Raw genomic sequence first — 24,972 nt, forward strand, 5'->3', positions numbered from 1 at the left:
TTCATGTATACCCAGGCTCTCAAATTATAAATTTCCGTTGGGACATTGGCAATTGTAAAGGAGCACATTAAAAAGCTGGGCCTTGAATCCATAATTCTGGGATGAGAAAATATTGTGGAAACCATTTCATATTTCACACAAATTTTTTTTCATGACAGCTTGCTAAAAAAAACACCTGATACATTAAAACAACAACAACCCAAACCCACTTATGTTTAAACAGGTGGCTAAAATCAAGGTTTCTTAAAATGGAAACACTTTGATTCTGATTTAAGACACTTTTGATTGATACATTTGAGTTGTTTGGTACGCACTGTGTGTTCCTGTTTTTCTCATCTACAGAAAACGTCTTTGAATAATCTCATTTACTATTTATGTAAGATATATTTTACAATATAAACAAAAGTATTCTGCAAGGCATGGCAATTTTTCATTTTAGCCATTTATATGTTTTTAAAATGAATTATGTGTTTCTCTTTCAAAAAATGAATATTGATCTTTCAGGGCAATAAATCTTATTCCTCATCACAGCAAGTAATTTAATATCTGTAGCTGGCATATCTATTAGCCAGATGTCAAATGCACACATGCTCTAGATACAATTTTATATGGTATAAATTAAAGTCACAGAGGAAATAAAGTTTGGATCTAGCCTTCTTTGAAGATTGAGGTGTGTCCCTATGCCATCCTGAACTACTGATGACTTCCTTCAATCCCATACCCAGTAGCTGAATTCATTCATTCATTTAAAGTATTATATTCCACTCTTGAGACCTACGTGGTTTGGATCCAGGTTACCTGCGGGATTGCCTTCTCCTGTACAATCCGCCCCCCACACTCAGGTCCTCTGGGAAGAATTTACTCCAGTCAGCCAAAACTAGGATGACAAGTATTACTCAGAGGACCTTCTCTTCTACTGCTGCCAGACTGTGGAATGGCCTGCTGGGATCGATTCGCCAACTTAACAGTCTTTCTGAATTTTAAAAAGCTATAAAGACTGATCTCTTCCAGCAGGCCTACCCAGTCAAATTTTAAGTTGTTTGGCTGTTCTTTAAATAATGTATTAGTTTTATATGTTTTTAATTAATTTTATGTATTTTTGTATTCAGTGTTGTTCCCCACCTCAATCCAGGGGGAGAGGTGGGGAAGAAATATGATGATGATGATGATGATGATGATGATGATGATGATGATGATGATGCCAAAAAGTCTTCCAGAGCTGCTGACACAATGGGGGTGGGGGGTGGGGTGGGGAATGAAGAATGGAAGTTCAGGTGCAGACACACACATCTTCACCCAAGTTACAAGGTTCAGCCACCAGATTTGGTTGGGTTTTCCCCATGACCTACACATTTCCAGCAGGCTTTGCCTTTAGCTTCATTCTGCCACCTGCCCTTTCTTCAGCAGTGCTGCCATCTCTATTTGGTGCTTATACTTGCCTCACCTGAGCTGGATAAGCCCCTTACATTGTGCAATGGATGTCCCTCAAAACAAGGAGCCAAATTGCTACCAAGGCGTCTGCTGCTAGGCCAATTTCAAGCCCGCCCACGTAGCACGAGTTTTTCCTTTGTTTGAAACGTATGTTCCAAAGGGTTCAAACCATTTGTTTTCTTCAACTGCTGTACAATGCTAATCCTGCACTAGGTTTTTGCCAACCAAAGTTATAATGTCTTTAGTGGAACTGAAGTCAAGGAAAACAGAATCCTTGGGGGGAAACTGTTCACAAGGGAAGAGTTCCCAGCCTCGTGGGAGCTTTTACTTTCATTTTCATTAAAGCTTTGGTTGTAGGCCTAGTTCTTGCTGCATCTTTCTATTTTACCATATAAAGATGGCAGCAGTGGACGAACTGTAACTTCTCCAAAATATAGTCTGGAGATATGGAACTTAGCCTAAAGTCTCCTATACCTCTAGATCTCACAGACAGCAAGCTAGCTCTGCGGTGGAGCCAATGGAAGAATGAGTTGACAGTGTAAGACGACTACACCACCAGGAAAGTAAAGCTTTTGTTTTATCTCTTAGGGGAACAGGGCGGAGAAGTATGCACAGAGCAGTTCTGGGAGCCCTAAATGCTTACTGTCCCCCCCAAATGAAAAGAAGGCACATATTTTTCATCAAAGAGCAATTGGAAGGGAATATTGACTCCTATGTTGCTGCCTTCTGCACACTGGCTACAACTTGCAATTTTGGAGACTTAACAGATTCTTTAATTAGGGCCAGAATAGTCTGTGGGACTTGGGACCACTCTTTGCAAGAGCAGCTCCTCAAGGAAGCTGTTCTCACACTACACCAAGGCTTAGTCCTGGGGCATGCAGCAGAAGCCTTATGAGAAAGAGTGAAAGTCCTGGGAGGGGTGGAACCTTCTGAAATATATGCAGCGAGACAATAGCTGAAGAAAGCCAACACCCAGACCCAGTGTGAGATGTATCTACTGTGGAAGACAGCATGAGAGAACAAACGAGAAGTGTTCGGCACTAGGACAGAACTGTAGGGAATGTGGCAAATTGAATCACTTCAGTATTTATTTATTTATTACATTTTTATACTGCCCAATAGCCGAAACTCTCTGGGCAGTTCACAAAAATTAAAACCATTAAGAACATAATAAAACATCCAACAATCTAAAACCCCAAATACAAAATACAATATAAAAAGCACAACCAGGATAAAACCACACAGCAGAAATTGATGTAGGATTAAAATAAAGAATTTAAACAGCAAAGTTTAAATTTAGGTGTTAAAATATTGAGAAAATAAAAAGGTCTTCAGTTGGCGACAAAAAGAATACAGTGTAGGCACCAGGCGGACCTCTCTGGGGAGCTCATTCCGCAGCTGGGTGCCACAACAGAGAAAGTCCTCCTCCTAGTAGCCACCTGTCTTACTTCCTTTGGCAGGGGCTCACGGAGAAGGACCCCTGTGAATTATCTTAATGTCCGGGCAGGTACATATGGGAGGAGGCGTTCCTTCAAATAACCTGGCCCCAAGCCTTAGGGCTTTGTATGTTAGTACCAGCACTAACACACAAAAGCAAAAGGAAGCCCACTAGAGACACTGTTGGACTTGTTCATGAGATGGCACATCAGAGAGTAGTGATGTCATAATGGTCCTCTCCTTAGTCTATGAAAAAGTCAGGTGTGGGTTGTTGGATACAGAAAAGAAGTACTATTCCAGTTGCAGTCTATGCAATAATGTTGGTGGGACAACGGCCAGTGCGTTTCCAGGTAGGTAGTGGGGCTTCTTGCAATGTGATCCTACAAATGTGATGCCAACACACCTATCAAACAGAACAAATGCACATTATGTCCAATGATAGTTCAATGCAACCAATAGTTAAATGCAATTCTATAATTAACCCTAAAAACGAGAGGAGGTTGTAGTTGTGGATGGAGAGAAACATAAATCCCTGTTGGGGTACACAGCCACAAAGGCCAGCGATTTGATCAAGCTACAGCAACAGAATTTTTTAGCTCCAGTTGAAGCAGGAACAATGGAGAGAATTTTTAAACCATATGGGGATGTTTTCAGGGGTGAAGGTTGCCTGGAAGGTGAGCCACAAGTTGAGGAAGATCCAGCAGTGGAACCAGTATGGCTGCCATGGAGGAAACTGCCTGCTTCTCTTTACTGTCCAGTACAAGAGCAGTTTGAAACATTGTGAGGTAAAGACCTCGTAACACCAGTAGAAACTAATACTTCCTGGGTAAGCACCATGCTAGTGATAAAAAAGCCATCAGCCAAACTGAACCATTGAACCAAGTACTGAAGAGATGTCATTACCGGCTACCCACAATAGATGACATACTGCCAGAACTTTCAAAAGCTAGAATCATAACAGTCTGTTATGTAAAATCTAGTTTTTGGTATGTTAGAGTGGATGAGGACCCTAGTATGCTTACTACCATTATAACACCCTCTGGTCAATTCAATTTGGATATCAATGGGAATCAGTCCAGTTCCCAAACTGTTTCAAAGGAGACTGTCCTAGGCAATAGAAGGACTCCCTGGAGTGAAAATAATAGCAGATGATAACCCCATAGTAGGCGAAAGATGTGATGACTCAGAACCTGAGCAGGCCCATGACAGGAAATTGCAGGCCTTTCTATAGCGATGCAGAGATACAAATATTAAACTGAATGCCGAAAAGGTGTGACTGAAACAGAAAGAGGTACCATATATTGGACATGTACTAACAGCAGAGGGACTGAAAGCAGACCCCCGCAAGATTGAGGCAATCCGAGACATGCCAGGTCCTATAGATGTAAAAGCAATGCAATGCATCATTCAGACAATCATCTTTCTAGGCAAGATTGCCCTCATTTGGCTACAGTGGCAGAACCAATGCTGCAACTTACCAGGCAGGATGTTGAGTGGGAATAGGGAACTCCCCAACAGCAAGCTTTTGATTTGGTGAAATGAATAAAAATACTGCCAGTGCCTCAGTATTGCAACATTATCAGCCAGGACAACTGCTAACACTACAGTGTGATGCATCTGAGAAAGGCTTTGGAGCAATCCAATTGCTTATGCAAAAGCAAAGCACTAATACAGACTGAGCAATGTTATGCTCGGATAGAGAAAGAGCTCTTAACAGTGGTTTTTGGAGTGGAGTGATTCCATCAATACACCTATGGTCAGGCAGTCAGAGTGATTTCAAACCACAAACCACTTGAGGCAATATTATCAAAACCTCTCCTGAGTGCTCCAAAGAGATTACAGCACATGCTCATGTGCCTACAGTGCTACGCTATTGAGGTTAAATACTGCCCAGTCAGTCAGTAATGTCAGCCCTTACCAGAGCATATACGTGAAAGGAGCTATCCAAGGTGCTGAACCCCATAATACGTTCAGCACTATGGATAGCTCTGTTGGTGTTCTGGTTGATTCTAACTGGAACCCAGAATAGATTCATAGCCCCACCAACATTGAGCCACCATCCTCCACTGCATCTAGCCTCTGCTTAAATACTTCCAGGGAAGGAGATCCCACCACCTCCCAATATTAACCCAAATCTGCTTCACTGCAATTTCCACCCATTCGGTCTAGTCCTGCCCTCTGGACTGCAGTTGTCAGTAGAGCTGTTGCATTTTATGAATGTTGTGATTCTCTTTAGGACTCCAGTGAACAAATCTAACAAATAAAAAAATAGCTAAGCAAGCAAAGTGAAGAGGGGCAGGTGGCTGAAAAAGGAGAGGAAGGGTGGCTTTAGATGCAATGAAAAGCAGCTGAATGTGAAAGTGACATCCATTATTGGCTGGTAATGCCCAAAGGGAACTGGCATAGCAATGCTGCAAAGGATGTATTCTTAGCTACAGCCTATGGGACCCTTGCTATTCAAATTCGTTTTAGGGAATTATTAATGAACACTTCCAGACATCTATGGAAGTTATAGATGTACCTTTGCTTGGGTGGTGATTCTTGCTCCATTCAAAGATGCCCATAGCTGTACTCCTATAAGTGTTAGATGTGGTATGCACAATATATCTGTGTATTTATGTATTTTCTTCATTACTGACAGAGGATATCTTAGAATATTGCCTGTCTAGAGTGTGGGGGTTAAAAGTGCTGAAACCACTGTCCCAATTTCAGAAATTAACATCATGTAGATATTCCTGACAGCCTGATCCAGAACGCAGTTAAGTTGAACTTCTGCAGTTGAAAATGATTTAATAGCATTGAAATCAATGTGATGAAATGTTTAGTGTTCGATTTTAATGCTCTAATGCAGAAAAACAACGAAGGGCATTTCCCTGACCCTAATTGGAATATCAGTCAGTGCTGCTAATGACCATAAGCCCAACTATTCCTAAGTGTTCTTGACAATCATTTTTTTTCACCAAGTTGTCTGCCAACCCACAAGAAAAACAACAAGCCAGTTTAATTGGATTTGGTATTGCCAAGCCCCGAGGAAATGTTATAGAACATATACTGACTGTTGGATCAGGTGGTCATGAGTTAATGGAGTGTGATTTAAGAGAAGGAGAGCTGAAACTAAAATTGTAACTAAGGTACTTGGTTATGAAAACACAAGTTCTGAGCAGCTGACAGCACAATCCTAGACATGTTTAAGATCTCCTGAAATCAATGAGACATACTCCCAGGGAGGTGAGTATAGGATTGCAGCCTTATGGGTTAACTGGTTTCAGGAAGACAAGACTATGAAACTCTTCAGTTCAGAAGAGTGATGGAACTTTAAAAAATAAGAAGAGCCATGCTGGATCAGACCAAAGGTCCAGGATTCTGCTTGCACAGTGGCCAACAAGTCATTCAACAGGACCCTCTTCTGCACTAACCTCATGAGTGGATGTGTCATAGAGTAGGACCTCCAAGGCCAATCATAGAGTCTGGGCACGTTCGTATGAAAGCAGGTAGTTACTGAGATAATCTGGTCTGAAGTTGTTTTAGGTTTTCAAAGCAGCCTTTTAAAACAGGCCCAGAAATAGATGGCCAACCATTGTGGATGGAATAAAATTAGATTTATATGTTCTGATTTTCCAGCTCCAGATAACACCCTGGCAACAGCATGTTGCACCAATTGTCGTTTCTGGATTGGTTTTAAAGGCAGCTCTCACACTCACATCACCTTAGAGAGCATGGCAGTAAAATAACCTGGAAGTAGCCAGGGCAGGGTCAACTAAGCCCAGATCCAGTTTTCCCTCCAAGAAAGATGCCGTTGATGAAGCAGCCAAAGTTGCTGAAAGGCACTTCTCACCATGGCAACTGTTTCATTTTATATTTTTAGCCCATTTCCCCAATGCTGGGGATTTTGATAAATGTTGGTACTTGACGTCACACAGAACATCTCTCCACCAAGAGCCTCTACAGTCAGTGGAGTGATCTGTTCACCCATTCCTTTACATCCATGGAACAGATGCCTCCACTGAAGTGAATGGGCAATCCTTCATACAGAGCACAGTTGTACTGGACAGCTCAGTGCATGCAGATCACTGGATCAGGAGATATCTAACTGAAATTATGAACTTTGGTGGGATATCAACTTATGAAGGGGCAGGGGGATAGGATTGCTCCTTCTGGTCTCTCTCTCCATACGTTGGTCCAAAGTTCTGAACAGAAGCTACATGTAGGCATGAGCTGTAGCCTCCCATTTCCATCGGGTATGTGGGTTTTTTTTTGTCTAAACTTGTAGAGCCTCGTGTGGCGCAGAGCGGTAAAGCAGCAGTTTCTGCAGCTGAAACTCTCCCCACGGCCTGAGTTCGATACCAGCGGAAGCTGGTTTCAGGCAGCCAGCTCGGGTTGACTCAGCCTTCCATCCTCCTGAGGTCGATAAAATGAGTACCCAGTTAGCTGGGGGAAAGGTAATAACGGCCGGGGAAGGCAACGGCAAACCACCCCGCTATAAGGCCTGCCAAGGAAATGTCAGCGAAAGCTGGCGTCCCTCCAAGAGTCAGTAGTGTCCTCCAAGTACTGTCCTCCAAGAGTCAGAAATGACTCAGTGCTTGCACAAGAGGTTCCTTTCCTTTCCTGTATGCATACAGGCTATATTTAGAGCTTCAGTTTAATGCAAGGTCTCATTCCCCCTCCACACATTGATACTTCCAAATACATTGTGCAAACAGGACTTAGGGCACAATCAATTTACACAGAAAAAGCCCTACATTGCTGGAGCATGCAGGGACTTGTAGGACTTTTTTCTTTCTAAATATACATAGGAATGTTCCCTTATGAATTCAAGGTAAGCAATCAACTCTTACAGGTGTTGTTTTCAAGCAAGGCAGATGATTTAGTTGTGGAATACATCACTGTCTAACTTGGCCAATGATAGCTTCAGTTCTTTTCTCCCCATCATGGTGCACTCTGTGTAATAAATGAATACTTTAAAAAAATGAATGAGATCACTCTCATTCCCTATCTTCACAAACATCAGGTACTACGGCTAGATGAGCTAAACATTTATGACAACAGGATAGTGAAACACTTAACATTCCTTTCATGCCTTTGTGCATTGAAGAAGCTGGGGAATAGCAGGAGAATTCCAGATGTTTAAGTGTGAATGAAATGAGGAATTTCTGGTTGCCATGCAATGCATTTAAACACACATATTCCATTAAGAAACAAACAAACGTATGTACCTAACATATAACGAATTAAAGATAGGCACCCCAGCCCATGAGGGGAAAAAACCCCTCCAGAATCCACAGTTGGGCGATACCTTTATTCACATCAATGAAAAAGCCATGAAATATTGTGCAAAGTTTAAAATTCTCCAAAACTCTTCATCAGGCTAGGCGGTGCAAAAAGTAGGTGGAGTGGCAACCAAGAAGCACAAAAATTGGGCCAGATGTTGTTGCCATGAGGGCTGCAATTTAGATAGACCTGGTTTCAAAATGGAGGTTTCCAGGCTGAATGAATTAGTTGGAAGAGGTTTTGATATTATTGCCTCAAGCGGTTTGTGGCTTGAAAGCACTCTGACAGTTTTTATATTAGCAAAGCTGGAGATTAATTTTAGGTGGTGCACTAGATAAGAAAGTCACTTGAAACCAAATTACTTAGTATTGCCTAGTACTTAGAGGAAATGGAAAGTAATTTTTCCAGCGGTAGAAAATCTTCTTTCTCTGGTAGTAGATTCTGCCTGGATTGGCTAAATGTAGTATTTTTGAAGGCACATAAAAAACAAAGGCCTTAGCTAGGCCTAAGGATTATCCCAGGCAAATGGAGGGGTCGTCCCTGCCTGCTCCCGGGATACCGTGTGTCATTTGGATGCACAGGGATGATCCTGGTCTGGTCTAGCCATGGCCAAAGATAGCCATGCAGATCCATGAGGAAAACAGAATCAAAATCTGTTCATAATGGATAAACAACTGTAAACTCTTTGCTATAGAAGGCAGTGATAAAAACAACTCCTTACACCCTCCATCATGTATACTGTACAAAATCAATTCATACCAGTATGCACAGTGTGAGGACTACACTGTACTATTGTATGTTTTTGTTTAGGTTTTGGTATTATCTTCGGGTAATCACCTTTTTGAAGTGTTTTTGTGCACCTTTATAAATGGGAGCTAGCATAGTGCAGTGGCTAGTCTGCTGGACTTGGATGATCCCTGCTTGAGTACCCGGCCTTGGGCAAGTCACCCACTCCCAATTTGATTTATTTTGCAGGAATATCATGAAACAGAAATGTTTCTCTGACCTTTCTGGAGCAGGCAGTTAAATAAGTGACCCCGTGAGTGCATAGGAGTGGCAGTGATGTTGGAATTGGATATCCTTGTCTCTTTTAAAAAGCAATCTCAGAGCCATCTTTAGAAACAACAACTGGAAAATGTATATGGACTCTAACATTCTCTGTCCAATGATCATCTTACTATGGTTTGCTAAGCATATTGTCCTACTGGCTGACTGTTTTTACTTCTCGTTATCACGTTTTGTGAGCGGTATGCACTTGCCCAACACCTATCAGGGCCACATGGACTGGTTTGATTTTTGTGTCGATTGTTGCTAACCTAAAGGGATTATCCAGATCAGTGTAAGTGGCACAGTCCAACTCAGCAGCTAAAACTTCTCTGCTAGTAACTTGGCACCTATTACTTGAGATGATTCCTCCTCACACACACACACACACACACATTGGATCTACAATCATTGATAGAAACTGTCATCTCAGTGCTAGTGTTGCACTGACCTATGAATCTCCAAAAAGGTTGAGGTCTGCTTATCTAGGAACCCCCCTTTGCATCTCAAGATCCTCTAATGGTGCCCTTAGTGTGCCATCCATACACCAAGCTGCACAATCAGTACAATTACGTGATAAAAGCCTTTCAGGATTTTATCACTACAAGTGGAAAACTGCATTTTTGAATGCAACTCTATTTAAAAACATTCTGCCTAGATATCAAAAACCAATATGTTGGGGAGAAGGCTTTTAAGCTAATCTTATTCAAGACATGTTAGCTTCCTGGTTGAAGGAAAAATTGATTCTTAAAAAAAAAAAGCACCTGAAATATCATTTCTTCACCTGACTCAAGAACTTCACTACTTTATTCTGATGACCATGTAGCTCAGTTCCACGATTGCCATAATTCACCAACAGAACAATCCTAAGCATGTATAGGGAATTTGCTTGCAGTGCTGCCACCACATGTGGGGAATTCAATCCCACTTATGGGGGTTTCTTATTTTTTTGCAGTGTTTATTTTTCAGGGCCTAAGGAACTCTCTCAAAATGCTAGAATCTGGGGTCATCCCATGAAGCTGATTGGTGGGAGATCCAGGACAAATAACAGGAAGTACTTCTTCACACAGCACATAATTAAATTATGGAACTCACTACCGCAGGATGTAGTGATGGCCACCAATTTAGATGGCTTTAGAAGGGCTTTAGGTTAGCCCTCATCCAAGCCATAACTGTATCCAGGCACTGGTTCAGAACATACACTGCCTCTCCCGATTCAGATGTTACAGCGAAATAGATCTGGGTGTCATCAGTATACTGGTGACACCTTGCCCCAAATCTCCTGAAGACCACTCCCAATGGCTTCATATAGATATTGAGTAACATTGGAGAGAAGATGGTGGCCTGTGGCACACCACAGTTCAGCTGCCATGAGGCTGAAGTGCAGTCATCCAATGGTATTTTCTGGAACTGACCACACAAGTAGGAGTCGAACCACTGTAGAACAGTGCCTCCAACTCCCAGCTCATAAAGATGGTCCAGTAGGATAGTGTGGTTAATGATATTGAAAGCCACAGAAAGATCAAGAAGTAACAGGGTCACACTCCCCCTGTCTCTCTCCAAAGAAGGTCATCCTTCAGGGCAACCAAGGCCAATTCCATCCCCAAACCAGGCCTGAATCCAGACTGGAATGGATCCAGATAATCAGATAATTCATCCAAGAGCAACTGCATTTGAGATGGCACCATTCTCTCAAGCACCTTGCTCAAAAATGGGGTATTTGCGACCGGACAATAGTTAGCATAAATCTCTGGGTCAAGGGAGGGTTTTCTCAGGAGTGGTCACACCACTGCCTCCTTCAAGGCAGCAGGGACCACCTCATCACCAACTTTTCCAAAGTTGTTAGTTTACTTGAGTTCCACTGTATGTTTGTGTTTTATTTAGCCTTTTGATCATCTAATCTTTGGGGATGTCAGTATACACAACACACATACAAACAAATGAATCACTCACCCACTCCCCATCTTTTGTTCCTTTGGCTGATTGAAAGGTTCAATAAATTACTGTCGTTCATAATGATTGTAAAAGTTAAACACTATTGTTATCTAGTCAGCTGTGTTTAAAATACTGCATGGGGGAATCTATCATTCCCATCTTGGGAAGAGGCTCAGGAAATTCTTGACAACTTATAATCTATCCTTCTTCACATGTTTTGTAAGAAAGAAAGACTACGCACGTGAGCATTAAACATGTATTAATTACTGAGTCAAATAGACAGTATTCTGAGAAAGGGTGTGCCTACAAAAGAAGAGACAAACTCTGGTCTCCAATGAGGCAGTCAATAACAATGGATTATTTCATTGGCTTCAGTACTTTCCTCTGCTTTTATAAATAAATGCAGGTTTAGCGTTGTGCTGTTTTTCACAAAGAACCGAGATGGGTTAGCACAAAGTGTCATAGAATGTCAAAGCTGAGCTGTAGGCAACTGTTGAATGGGAGCCAGAAACTGAGAACAAGGAAGTTAACCCAGGAGATAAAGCTGGGAGGTCAAGACAGAGCCAGCAAAGACTATGATTGCCCTAGCAAAATCCTAGACTTCCTGGCTATAAAAAGGAGGAGGGCCAAGTGTAAACGTGGAGTCACTGTGGTAATGTCAACCTGTTGACCTGATGGCTCACCGCTCAGGGCAAAAGTGTAATGGATCACCAGAGCACCACCCTATGTGTACACTTTGAGTTTGCACATATGCTTGAGTCTTGAAAACATTTGTAGCATAGTGGCGAAGAGCTACGAGCTAGGAGGTTCCTGGCTCAAATTTCACCTCAGCAATAAACTCCTTAAAAGTTCCTAGCCAAGGGGTGCAGAACCTCTTTCAACCCAAGGGCTGAAGTCAGATTTGGAGAACCTCTTTGAGTTTGCATTACAGTTCAAGGTGGGGCCAACCCCAACCCCCAAATACTGGCATCTTTTAGGTTAAAGTTCTTACTGACAGTAACTAACCTTAGGAGAAGAATTTCAACTTTTTCAACAGGGCAAAGAACTGCACAAAAGCCAAGAAACCACATAACAATCGGTGGATGGGGAAAAAGGGCGATTGCCAGAGTGTGGCCTTTTTAGGATACCTGGAAGGCCAGATCTGGTCCCTGGGCTGGAGGGTCTGTCCGACTGCCTTAGGAAATCCATTGTCACTCAGCTGGCCATCTGCAGTGTTGGGATGGTAAGAGTGAGTTGTCCTTCCTCAGCTAGTGTATAACATGGTTGGGCAGAAAAAGAGAAAGTACCCCACCCACTTTCAGCTCTGGTCCCACCTATAATCAGTTTTTGGACCACCCACCAATGGGTGCAGCTGATAACAGATTACCCTCGGGAGCATGTGGCCTGAACAGAAAACAGGTTCCCCACCCTGGGAGTATAAGGAGTGCTTTGAATGCTGTAGAACAGGGATGGCGAACCTTCTGCCTGCAGGCCTAACCTGTCCCTCGGAGGTTGCAAAGCTGGTGGTATACTCAGTCAGCACTTTCAGGAGTCCCTAGAAGCATTGGTTATGCTCTGCTTGTCCTTCCTCCTACCTACTCAGGGAATGTGAAGGACAAGCAAAGCTGGCTCAACACCCAGACAGCACTTTGGCTGGAGACCCAATGATGTCAGAGGTGAGGCACAGTCCTTGATGTCTTAGACAGGACCCCACGCCCTGATGTCATCCAGCCTAGGTAGGTGGCTGGGGCAATTTGGACCCCACAACCTATATGGTTCTCTCCCCCAGTTCTAGAGTGAACATAGGGAACACAGGAAGCTGCCTTATAGCAGCTCAGAGTATTTATCTATGTAGCCCAGTATTGTCCACTTGGGTTGTCACCAGCTCTCAGGCCCTCAGACAGACATCTTTCCCAATACCTGCTACCTGATCCGTGTAACTGGAGATGGTAGAGATTGAACCTAGGACCTTCTGCATGCAAAGCATGCCAAGTATGTGTGTCCCACCCCCTATGTAAATGCAATTGGTCCTGTGAATTCAAACTACTAATACTATTAATTAATAATAATAATTCTTATTATTTGCATGGATTCTGCAACAACATAAAACAGCTGCAATTAAAATAAGCAAACAACAGTGTGGTTGATTTTGCATATCTTTGGTTCATTTGCATTCCTCATTTGCACTATTGAATGAAGTCTGTGTGCTGCAGAAATCAATATCTGTCAAATCTCCGCATTCTCCCACCCTTACACCAGTGGTTTGGTCTAAGATCTGCTTTCTAAGAAGTGGCTTGCACCATGCAAAAGGAATTATACGTTCAGATGTGTCATTTATCTAGCAGAAGAAAGTGCATAGGAGGGGAAATGCATCGGTTTCTTTTTAGCTATACACAATACATTGGAAATAACAGTTATAATTGGTGATGGATTTATTGTTGTGCTCTTGGGAGGCAAGATAGATGAAGGGGTCATTTGTTTCAGCAGCAGTTTCAGTAATGAAGGTTTCAAGACGAAGAAAATATTAAGTTCTGTCAATGTGATCTGTCTGTGCACAAATTACTCACTCCTGTGGGGAGGATGCTCAATCTCTCTATTTTCACCGCTCTGCCAGCCACCCCGTTGCTCATGTGGTTGGTGACCCTGTTTCTTCTTCATACCTGCTGTAGCTCAAACTGGCATGGTACAAGCTGAAGAGAATTGATATCCCCAGCTCCAGCAGCAAGATGGATACATGGCAATTGCTTAAGTGGCTGTGCGTTTTTCGCCTTGTGGGGAAGGAGCTGAATTTCAATCCTCTCTCTCTCCCTTAGACTTTTCTTCTATATGCCATTTATGTTCTGAGATAATCTTGTTCACATTACTGTTGAAATTCTCACTGATCATTTTAAGCTGCAGCTACGTCAAGTGTCTAGCTCTTTTGTCTGGCATTTCAAGTCTGCGACTTGAGTGGACCTCCAACACTTCCTTCTCCCATAAAGCTACAGGCTATTGGGATGGAGGTTACCTTACCCATCACCAGCACAAGATTTATCCACCTCCACCCCCAGTCTTCTGCACAGGGAAAATGTTTTGTCAGAACTGTGTGTCGTGATCATAGCGCAAACTGACTTTGGAGTAAATAGCACTGATCTCAGTGGGAATTAGGAATTACTTCTTAGTTGATATGCATAGCATTGAGCTGTAGATAGATTTGCAAACCCAAGGGTTGTGCTCATGAGTCAGATGAACAAGCCCTCTCTAGCATTCTTTGGCCAGTCTTGATCAGGGAGAAGAAGCATCTCTGGTCATATACTAAGCACTGAAACTTCTCTCCCTCTCTCTGACCGTTTCTACATCAGCCTGAAAATCCGAGTCCCTGTGCATCCTAATGATGCACAGGGACTCCTGGGGGCAGTGGGGGGGACGAGCAAGGGTTTTCCAGGAAAAATAATCTCTTGGAAAACCCAATTCTTTCCACTGTCTCGGGACCATCCCGAGACCGTGGGAGGTGTATGGCCACCTGCCCCTGCTTCATCCCGCCTCTTCATGAGTAAACGTGAGGAGATGGGAAATGGGCACGGGGCTCTTCAGGTGTACTGTGCCCATTGGGGGTGGGGAACTGGAGCAGGGGGTGGGGTTTTTTTTTTACTTACATTTTTGTTGGAGTGTAAGTGTGTTCATCTCTGTGAAAGAAAGAAAGAGAAAGAAAGAGGTGGGTGTGACATCCCTCCTTCCTCCCGGGATGTTGTGCATGCATGAGGACTTAGGGGAGGATCTCATAAGCAGAATATCGCGAGTTCCGCCCCCTCCCTCCTGGAATGCCGGGAGGTGTAGAAAGGTCATGTGTGTGTGTGTGTGTGTGTGTGGGTGTGTGTCTATCTATCTATCTTAGGGTGACCATATGGAAAGGAGAACAGGGCATCTGTATCTTAAACAGTTGTACAGAAAGGGGAATTTCAGCTGGTGTGATTAGTATGCATGCAGTACCTGGTGAAATTTATTTATTACATTTTTATACTGCCCATCAGCTGAAGCTCTCAGACAGTGTACGATTAAAAGCCAAAAAATACAATAAGTATAAATTAAAAACATTAAAAAGTTTAAAAGGCAATATAAAACCAGCTACATTAAAGAGCAGGGAAAGCCTGTGTAAAAGGGTATGTCTTCAGGAGGCATTTAAAAGGCATTATGTTTTCCGCCTCCCAAACTGCATGAGGGAGGGTCCTCCAGAGGGTGGGGGCCACCACAAAGAAGGCCAGCCGCTGAGGCTGGCGGCATTCCGTTCATCTCGGAATGGCCAATAGGGCCTCCTCTGAGGATCATAGTTGCTGTCTGGGTGTATTTAAGGGAAGGCGATGAAATTCCCTCTTCATCACAACCGTTAAAGCTGCAGGAGCCTTGCCCTCTTTTTGCAGCTTTAACTATTGTGATGAAGAAGGAATTTCACCAGGTGCTACATGCATACAAATGGCACCTGCTGAAATGCCCTTTTGTATGCAACTGTTAGAGATACAGGAGCCCTGTCCTCCTTTCCATATGGTCACCCTAACTACACACACACACACACACACACACACTTCACCTGCTAGACAAAGGCAGTAGTGCCTCCAGGTAATTTTAAACCCTGAACTTAATGGTTTTATGGGTAGGGGGTGCTTTAGATGACAGTACATATTACTTCTGCTGTGAAGCACACAACTACCTTTTCTCTCTCTCCCTGCTCCACACTTTACAACTGCTTCTGCATTCCTGATATATTAGAGGAAACAAACATCTTGGAAATATTGATGAACACGCTCTACAGCAGTCTTCCCCAATCTGGTGCCTTTTCAAACACTGGAAGGAGTTAAAAAATCTGTTCCCCTTACATTGTTATAGATCCCATATCCTGTTTATTCCCACAAAGTCAAACCCTAAATATTTTATGCATGGAATCCTTGGCAGTGCCTTGCACAAAAAAGGAACTGCTACTGGTATTATTGTTTATGCCATTTCCCCAAAGGTAGAACAGGTTAGTGGCATTTAGTGAAATATAACCAATTCAAAGATGGGTTACCTAAGAATTATGCTGCATACTGGGCCCTAATTTAACCCAGACCTCAACATTTTTGTTTTCTTTACTCCCCCACCCCACCCCAAGTCAGCTGTTTATGATACACAGAATGTTCCAGAATATTCAGTTGCAAGCAAGTCATGGCACTGCCTAGATCAGTGTGTTCTCTTTGGTTAGCAGTCATGGTTTTATTTTTTGTTTTTAAAATTTACCAAGCCTTCGACTCCTTGAAAAGGGGGGATGAGGTGAAATTTTGATAGCCTGGTAAAATTTAGATGGGTAAACAATGCATAACGATTCTTAGTGCTACCATATACTCTGTTTGAATGATTCTTCAAATCATTAAAATCATTCAAGCCTAGAATAATTCTTCCCTGGTCCATTTCATATATCTGATCCCCAAAAGTAGTTTGCACATATATACTTTTGGACCCAGTGCTAAAACCTGTTCTTCTTATCTATGAAATCTTGTCATTTTTAAAATCAGTTCCAGCAGCGTTGGAACGGATGCAAATATACAGCTGACTGAGTAGTAAAATGAACATGAAAAAAATACCATTGATCATTTACCATTGATGGGGAATTACATTTTTAGAGAGGTGGGGGGAGGGGATCTTCAGGACACTGATCTTATTCAAACTGCAGGTAGAACGTAGCAACTGGGGAAAGTAATGGAAGACACTGGTTTAGGTTACATCTACCTGACAAGTTTTGCAGAAGGGCCTTCTCAGTAGTGGTCCTATCCTGGCTCACATCGGGGGCTTGTGATTCCCTCATTTCTGAGAAGGGGGCATAGAAGGGGGCACTTTGCTTGTATGTGGCTCAATCCCCAGCATTTCCAATCAGAGGATTTTGATTGGTAGCATGTTGCTGTGAATGTCCCTGTCTCAGTTGCTGGAGAACCTCCGCCAATCACAGTAAACCACACTTGTCTAGACATAGCAACAGTCAGATTCAATCTAATGCTGCTTCGTGTGTTTACATGTTACTGTGGAATCCACGTGACTGTAAAATTCCCTCCCTATGAAAGCTCATCTTTGCTTACCACTAGGAGTCAGTGTGAAACCTTTTTATTCTCAAAGACTTTTAAAGAGTTAGGCTGCAGTTCTATGTGCAAAGTTTCTTGGGAGCAAACTCCATTTAACTCAGTGGGGCATTTCTGAGTAAAGACGTACAGAATTGGGTTGTACATTAGTTAACTGGAGGATATTTAGAGTGCCTCATTTTAAAATGCATTTTATGGGGTTGAAGAATTTTAAGACTGATTTCACATGATGTGTCACTTAAAGCACTTTGGAAACTCTCCTTCTCTTGGCATACTTATGCGAAAGACTAAAAAAAGTAATTTTAAATGCACTTTTAGCAGGTTTTAAGAACTGATTGATGGCCATACTGGAAAATGAATATATGATTGCATTTCAAACTTCCAGCAGTTTTTTTTTTTTTTTTGGTCACTTGCGATTGGAATGTGTTCTGTCTGAATCACTTTGTAGTTTTCCATACAGCATTTTCTCCACTGAGCTTTCACATTTGGGAATGGCTTTTTCACAGTTCACTTGTTCTTTCCAGTATGATGATGCATCATCAGTCACTATTAACAGGTGCAGTGGAGCTCCCTTACCTAATTCTTCCTCCTTTTCCATGGGTGCATGGTATGGGTTTACCATACTTTGTTCACCCACTTTTTCTGAGGCATCCATGCAGTGCTGTCATCCAGTTATTTTCATTATGTATTTTCCCTGTGGTTCTTCCACCTTTTCTTAGACCGCAGAAAATTCAACTTCCATGACTCTTCCATCTTTTTCAAGGGGGGGGGGTCTGGACAGGGGCCGTGACCTATTGGAAAAGTGAACCTTTCACAGCTGTGCATACATTCATTATAACCCTTGGGGTGAACATCATTTTATGACCCTTTTAATATTTTTTTAAAAATCAGTCTTTTAGTTATTGCTAAAATACTTTTCCATGCCATATATTTTGTTATTGAAAGAGAAGTATAGCAGTTTAACACCATAATGCTATAATGTTATTTTCAAAAACGATTTAAAAATGACAACTAACCATTCACCACTATTAACCAGGTTGCTGAAATGGTCTTGACCCGAAACTGTTTGTGTTTTTTTTAAAAAAAACATTTTTAAAAATAGCATTGTTGTATGATAGTGTTATAACACTATAATAACATAATAAAAAAGTTGAGATTGTAATATAATGGTGCTATAATCCTATACCTGTCCTTAACTTTAAATAGACAGAAAAACATTTTAATGCTCATTAAATGATTGATTTAATAAATAATAATCTGATCATAAAATGGCTCCCACCACAGGGGAAATAGTGAGTGTGTGCTGAACTTCAAATGGTTCCATCCGCAGAGAAAATGTGCAATGATCCTGCTAGTGTGGAAGTCAATTGCAGTTCCACTTGTAGCTTACAACCTAAGAGCAATGATTAGGTAACACTAGGAGCTACTCATCAAGAAGCAGCCCATTACCTAGAGGATCTGCTGTACAGCAATTTCCTATTTTGGTCTCCAGTGAAACTGACAAGCTGAGAGAAATCCTTGTCAATTTCTCCATTATTTATTTTGCCCCATCCCCTAACTTTCAGTAAAACTGATAGTCACAGGAAAGCATTTTCAATTTCTTTGATGCATCAGCTTGTTGTTAGTGCACATGTACATGCCTTTTTGAAGAATAAAACACATTGGTGAAATTGATACGGCATTTCCCCCAAACATATCAGTTTTACCAGAGATTTGGGAGGGGGCATTATTGAATACCCCCTTCTGTATCATCACACTGGGGCAGATGATACAGAAAGAGGAGTTAACAAATGTAGACATTGTCAATCACCAACTACATTATGATGGAATTGCGTCTGCATCCACTCACAGGTCAATATGGGCCAGCATCTGAAATAAGCCATATAGGGGGAGTGTTTTCTCCTACACAAAATGAAAAGGGTGCGGTAACATTTAAAGTAAAAAAAAGAGCATAATGTGTGAACAGTATATTAATTGAAGCAAAGGAAAATTCCCAAATGATAATTAGCAAACTTGAAAATACAAGTATGATGGTTTACTATTGATGTTAATATTGTAATTATGGATATGGTAACCATTTTTGTTTTGTTTTTTGTTAGTGAACAGAGGGGTACAGTTTCCCTCCTCACAAATAAGATACATACAGTGCAACCCTATACATGTCCACTCAGAATTAAATCCCCTTGAGTTGAAAGGGGCTTAATCCCACATAACTGGGTGGGGAATTGCAGCCATAATGATTTTTTCATGTGGGCATGTTTGAGAGTGACTGAAAAGCTCACCTGATATGTCAAATTTAGGACAAGCCTAACCCTATATGGACACTGGCAGTTACGATTGGAATTTCTTTTCTGTAAAGTTCATGGGGCCTCTCTCCTTGTCGCTGTGAGTATTGCTGTCAGCATGAATCAGCCGCTGTTCACCGTGATGCAGCCAGCCTTCATGCAGCTGCCAGAAACAGGTTGTTGTTTTTAAAGAGCAAATCCAGGGCCAAAGCACTTGACAAAACTCTTAGGACAGGCTAAGCTTTTAAATGTAAAAAGCCCACGGAAAAGATCACTGTAAATATCTGCCAGTACCTTTAAGGGCTTTTCTGGACCAAAGATTTCCTACTGCAGAGAATTAAGAAAAACCTTTAGCATTTACATCACAGGAAGGAAGGAAGGAAGGAAGGAAACAAACATCTAAGAGGATGCTTAGCAGGTTTTTCTCCACCAGCTATCATTAGAATTTTGCCACTATTCTTTGTATGCGTGCATGAATGTGTGTGTGTACATTTAGCCTATACATTTAAGGAAACTTAACGGAGGTTTGAGTAACGGAGTATGAAATTGGAAAAGAATATCATCCACTCAGTAAACAAAAGTACTTTTTTCTTAATGGAAGCATGACAGTCATAGGATACTTCAGGTAATTTCAGACACCACAAAACCAGTCCAAGTTAGTTTGCCTCTCACTAAACACAAAATTGCTCCAGGGCCCTTTTCTGGTTTGATATTTGCCATCAGTAAACACAAAAACTGTTTTTGTGCTTATTGATGCTGCTCCATTTTTGCAAGGCTGATTTCCCAGCTACTGTTGATGCCCAGGGGTGGATTAGTTAATTGCCCCGTATTAGAAGTAAATGGCTTTAAGAACATTCTATTGCATTTTAGCAGTGTGCCTGTTTTGTGAGCTGTCTGGAGAACTTCTGTTATGGGATTGCTATAGAAATATTGTTAACAGACAAATAAATAAGGCAACCCAACATCAACCCAGGCTAGCTCCATATTTAGGTTACTTTCATAAGGTTGCCCAAATGAATGGGTGAATCCACAAAAAATAAATTGAAAATATTTTCTGCCTTCAGCCTGTGGAATTGCTGTGTTTCCCAATTATCCATTAGCCTGAGTATGCCGGCAATGGAAGAACAGAGGAGAGGAATCCTGGACTTCATAACCTTTCTGTCAGCTGCCCACCTAGCCTAACAGCTAAAGTGAGATGGCAATACCATGTCCCACAGTTATGACACTTCCCTTCCCTTCCCCTCCACACAAACACATATTTAGATGCACCTAAGAAAGGCAAATGGTATGCTGGGACACTCTTTAAACTATGTCACTCTTTTGACGTGTGACATTCTTTATTGATCTGTATGGATGCCCGAGCATGGGGCAGGTCTGTCTGGGTCTATAAGTAAAGTGTTTTAGAGGTATGTATTTGTGCATATGAATCATGTGATATTATCAAAGGGGACTGAGTACTGAGCATGTTAAAAACAAAAAGCAAAAGAACTCTTGTGCATGGCGTTTATTTATAGTGGGTTGGATCCAGACTTAGACCTGGTTCACACATATGAAATGGGTCTTAGATACTTAGAGCAGACCAATGAAATCAATGTGACTTGAGTTAGTCATGACAAACTTAAGTCCCATTGTCCTCCAGAGTTCCCACATGCAAGGAGAAACTCGTGCATTTGAATGCATGGAGAAAGAACACTTTCCAATGGACGCCAAAGAGGTGTTCACCAGGGGAGTGCAGTGCTGGTGTGTGGTTGGTCTGTACAGTTCCAGGGCCCACTCAGTGCATTCATTCAATGTGTGGAGGGGGTTGTGTATAGCCCAATTGAGATTATGTTTAAAGCAGATTAGACACATTTGTGGAGGAAAAGGCTATCAGTGACTGCTAGTCATGATGGCTATCTGATACCTCTAGAATCAGAAGCAGCAGCATGCCTCTGAATACTAGTCAATGGGGGACAACAATAAGGGAGGGCTCTTGCTCTGATGTGGTGCTTATGGGCTTCTCAGATGCATGTGGTTGGTCACTGTGGGAAACAGGAGGCTGGGTTAGATAGGCCTTTGGTCTGATGTATCAGGGCTCTTCTTATGTTCCCATGTACACTGTATTAAACCTGCTCAACTGTGGGGGCTGGCCTTCAGGTAGCATCCTCCTCAACTCCACTTACCTGAATTCTATAGAAATGCAAGAACGTTCCTGTCTTCTTGAGAAATATTTGGGTCCTCAAATGGGACAAACAATTTCTCCATAGCTGAGGCAACCAAGGGCATGTCTAGACAATGCCTTATCCCGGGGATCATCTACATGATGCACAGTGGATCCCGGGGGCAGGCAGAGATGATCCCTCCATTTCCCCAAGGTTACTGGGATGGCTTTTAGCCCAATTTTAGCCCGTGGGATGTGTGGGCGGCCGTCCTGGTTTCGTTCTGGCTCCTCGCAAGTAAATGCGAGGAGCTGGGAATCAGGCACAGGGCATGGAGCTCTTTAAGTGCTCCGTGCTCATTGGGGGTGGTGAGGGGAGCAGGGTCAGGGCTTTTAAAAAAACAAAAACAGAACCCACTTACTTTTGCGCTGGAGTGCAGGTGTGCTCCAGGTCCTTTTCTTTTTTTTAAAAAAAATGGCGGCTGCAACATCCTCCTTCCTCCTGGGATGTGGCGTGATGCATGTGGACTGAGGTGGAGGATCTCACAACCAGCATATCGCAAGATCCTCCCCCTCCCTCCCCTCCCCTGTTGTAGACATGCCCCAAGTCATTGCCTGCCCAAGCATCTCTTAGCAGAACAGCCTAGTGGTGGTGATTCTTCTGCAGGTGGTAGCACAGAGGCCTCTATCTTTTGCACTTTTGACTAATATTGGATGTGTCATCTCACTGGCCTGGGACCAAATCCCTTTTTCTGCGAAAATAGTATATTTTGCCCAGTGGCAACATTACAGTGAAACAGCTTACACAGTGTTAGTACTCAAAACAGCATACACAATGAGCTAAAGAACTGTGTTTTAATGCCTCAATGGATTTTTGTTTTGTTTTGAAAAACAACAAAACAGGAACAGAGAGAAACATGGAAAAATCTAATTATTGAAAACAAATACCACAACACCATATCAATGTATAACTGTTAGTAATTAGGGTAAAGGAAAACATATTTGTCATTTGAAAAACAGCCAAACAGCACGGTGTTCAGTTAAGATTTGGATTCTTAGCAGAATGCAATCAAACACAGAAAACTGAGTTAAATAAGTGACTGACAAAACAAATATAAGATCAAAAATATTCAATTCAACCTTTTCCCATAAGAGTACAAGAAAGGTTTTTTAAAAAGAACTAAAAACTCTGATGTAGAAATTCTGTTATCCTTCATGTTAAGGACATAGTGGGCATCATCAGAGGAGTATTTTATTGCATGCTTGTTGCTGTGCACTCATGGATTTTCGCTGGTCTCTCTCATGACGTTGTCTGTGTCCCACACACCTCCCGCCTCTTCTAGCCTTCTTCGCATGACAACCTCGCCCCACCCCAGTAAGTCTGACTTATTTTTTGAGATGGAAGTTGCTGCTATCTCCTGCTGTGTGCAGGAGAAGCAGCGCGATCAAAACAGCCCATTGGAAGTGCCACATGCATGTTGTTTACTTCCTCTTTTGAAAGAGGAAGTAATGAGGGACAAACACACAGATGGAGAAGTGACGTTAAGGAAATATGATTTCCCCCATGTGATGATGATCAGTATGTTAATATTCAGGCTGTATATCCAGACGTCTTCTCTTCCAGTGTTCCAGGATTGGACAGTTTTTCTCCTGGAAACTTTGCCAAGTCTAAAAGGCGGTGTTCATCTAATGCCTGATGGTATGTTGCTCTGTTGTTGTTGTTGTTGTTCTAAATGCTGGTTTGTGGTTTCGAACATGGGGTGTGTAGTTGTTTTCTCATGATATTCATATACAGTTTGAACCTCGTGGTGTTATTGACTGCTTATGTCCACTGAGAAAAAGTAGTTCCCAAAACTATTACTTGAGCTCACTTTTTCTTGCTCACCCGGTACAAGCACAATCCAGTAAGTGATTGTGATTCCATGGTCTATACAAAATGGAATTTTACCGAGAAACAGTTTATTCTGAGTAGTAGGTCGTGCATTTAATTCTGCGCAAAATCATGGGGATGGTATTGTTCATCAACAAGGCAGCCACACAGTATGACATCATCTGTTGCCATGGATTCTGTACTCAACAGTCTGTAATCGCCAAGTAATATTCATGGTTGCTGTGCAGGCAAATCACTTCATATTGTTGTTTGACAATTATGCAGTTTATAATTTTGGCCATTACTTCAAAGTACAGAGTGCCTTGTGGTTTAAACCTTTCCGCGGGTACACTTGTGTTGCAACCCATAAAAGGGGGGGAAAAATCTCTTGGAAATTTACTGCTAATGAACAAGAAGTTAGAATAGGAAATGAACAAGGTTAACATTTTGGTGATTAAACTTCCACAAAGCATTTGACATTTTCTAGTAAATTAATCTGCAAATTACATATCTCTCTGTGGAATTAATGCTATGACTCATTACCTGGAAGCTCATGTAAAAAAACAAGGAAGCAGTCAATCCTGTCTATGGAAAGGCAATCAAGTGAATTAAATTGTAGATGATGCAGGAGCAACAACAGACTTTTCTCAGTAGTGTCCTTGTCTGCCACACATATAGCTTACCTGTTGTTTTAAACATCTAATCACTGCCCCAGTATCAAGTGGTTCTTTTGCATTGCTCCCTTTGTCAAATGTTGAATGTACATATTTGACTTTGATTTGGGGTGGAGGATATAGCAAGTCATTTATTGACAGTTGTCAGAATGCATCAAGAGCATTTAAAGCTATGTTGTCTGAGCAATGTATATTTCATATTTCTGTAGATGTGGTGGTGGTGGTGGTTGATGATGGCTTGTCTAAATAGTTGTGTACCATCATTTCAATTTACGGGTGTCTCTTAATGAGCCTTTAAAATATATCATTCCATTCCTGAAACTATTCTGCAAGAAAAGGACACAGAAGAACTGGACGAGAGCTGCTCCATCACAGGACTAATTCAAGAATGTAAAAATAAGAAAGTATTTTGTGGCACGTTAGAGACAAACAAATACATGATTGGAACGATATGGGTTTGGAGAGTGAGAGGAAGGAATGGTAGGGAGGAAATATAGGCCTCATCTACACCAAGCAGGATACTCCACTTTGAAAGCGGCATATAAAAAGCAGGAGCCACACTACTGCTTTATAGTGGTATTGAAGTGCACTGACAGCTGTTAGGGCCCATTGACACATCTACACCAAGCAGGATATAACACTATGAAAGCGGTATGAAAGCGGGATATGGTATGTGTCAATGGGCCCCAGCAGTTGTCAGTGCACTTCAATACCTCTATAAAGCAGTAGTGCGGCTCCTGCCTTTTACATACCGCTTTCAAAGTGGAATATCCTGCTTGGTGTAGATGAGCCCATAGTCATCTTTAAGTTAGAGGTAGAGAGTAGTATCCAA

The 24,972-nt window shown here is 42.0% G+C and overlaps 1 protein-coding gene across 1 annotated transcript in view; it reads left to right on the forward strand.

Annotated features, from left to right (window-relative positions):
* ITGBL1 (integrin subunit beta like 1) overlaps nucleotides 1-24,972 on the forward strand; it is a 184,257-nt gene that overhangs the window by 107,746 nt on the left and 51,539 nt on the right. The gene's annotated exons all lie outside the window — the stretch shown is intronic.

This window comes from Elgaria multicarinata, chromosome 5, assembly GCF_023053635.1.
Source record: "Elgaria multicarinata webbii isolate HBS135686 ecotype San Diego chromosome 5, rElgMul1.1.pri, whole genome shotgun sequence".
Lineage (NCBI taxonomy): Eukaryota > Metazoa > Chordata > Lepidosauria > Squamata > Anguidae > Elgaria > Elgaria multicarinata.